Raw genomic sequence first — 1,745 nt, 5'->3', positions numbered from 1 at the left:
AAAATTAAGGGCACTGTTTGATACAAGTATATTATTATCACTATCACTAATTATTATCATTATCACTATCACTATCACATCAATTATTATCACTATTATTTGTTACATATCGTTGGCATAATTGTTTTATATGTGCACGAATAATTTTTTTTGCTTCCGCAGGCTCATTTTCTAAATTTTTATAACAAGGATCTATGTTACATCACAGCGGAATCTATCTTTGTCTCCATATGTTAGATTCTTAGTCACAATAGACTGTCAAAATATCTCGTTTATTTTCTCACTTGTACAGATTAGATAGGATACTTGTAACAACCAAACCAGATTCTCGAACCACTTTTTCGATAAAAGATACCTTTTTCTTTCCTTTTCTTCTCTGTTTTTGGCTGTTTTATTCACTTTCAATAATTTTAACGAATAAATACCCGAACATAAACAACTTCTTCAATTAACTAAAGACAATGTTAAATATATTGTGACGTGGCAGCCGTGGAGGCGCCCGTCTCAAGAACCCCGTACCGATTAGTGAAAATGTTTATCGCGTGCCGTGTCGCTAACGGTTTTTCGAGACCTTGCCGAGTATCGCGTTCCGTCGGATTGTTTGTTGTGAAGATTTAGAACAAAGCGAAGAAGCGATTTTTGCGAGCGGAGCAGATGCGAAGGTCAGCGCGTCCCGAATTTTGTGCCCCTCGACGTCCCTTGCCGGCTATCAGGACGAGGAGCGGAGGACATCGAGGAGCGAGGATGCAGCAGAGGACGACAACGAGCGAAGCCCTCACTCAGGTGAATCGCACGCTCGTACTTTGGTGATGCAAAAATATTATCGCGAATTATCGGGCACTCAGCGATAGAGAATATTCTATCGCTGAGAAGCTATCGTAGTTATAATACCGTATCGCGCTTAGACGGATCAGCTGTATTTACTTCTAGCGAAGCAGCCGTCGCGAGAAACCCGGCAGAAAAAAACGGGAGAGCCGGGAGAGACAACCAGGCGAACTCCCGACGTCAACACTGTCTCGAGACGAAAAGTGTCTCGAGACAATAGTGCCGAAATCTGCCGATTCTCGACGATCGACGACCCCAGGACGAGGGGGCAGCGACGAGGGAGGATCCGCGAGGATACGCGATCCTCCCAGGAAGAAACAGCTGACAGCCTTGCCGCGACCATTGCCGCAAATAGACAGCCTTACCGCGACCGTTGCCGCACATAGACGCGTCAGGATTATCGTGCCGACCGTGAGTGAGAGAGAGAAAGAGAAAGCCGAGAGAGAGAAAGAGAAAGCCGAGAGAGAGTGCGGAACGAGAGCAGGCGGAGAGATAGAGACTGAAGTGCGAGCGAGAGCGAGAGAGAGAGAGTGTGGAGCGAGAGCGGACGAGGAGAGAGAGAGTACGAGAGAGAGAGAGAGAGGACCGCCGCCGCTGCCGTCACCGCTGACGCCGCCGCCGACGCCAGGGTCGTCACCGAAAACTGTAAGATCGACCATCTGCTCCAATTATATTTGTGTCGCGTATTATCTCGTATCGTGTCGCGTCTCGTCCGCGGAGTGGTCGCGCGAATAAAGAAGGCTCGCCCGAGGAAAACGTCCTCGGGCTTCGTGTACCGTTTCGCGAATTGTACCGTCTCGCGTAGATTGACTATCGGGACGTGCGAGAGTCCCCGAATAAACGTCTCATTGTTAGTATTATCGAGTCTAGTGATTTCGCTTCCTCCAACCCATCCCGTCTCCGACTTTAATTTAATAGAG

This window comes from Odontomachus brunneus, unplaced genomic scaffold (assembly GCF_010583005.1).
Source record: "Odontomachus brunneus isolate Ranch 3 - 2012 unplaced genomic scaffold, Obru_v1 Obru_scaffold_068, whole genome shotgun sequence".
Classification (NCBI taxonomy): Eukaryota; Metazoa; Arthropoda; class Insecta; order Hymenoptera; family Formicidae; genus Odontomachus; species Odontomachus brunneus.
The sequence above is the reverse complement of the archived record's forward strand: the minus strand, read 5'-3'. Positions refer to the sequence as shown.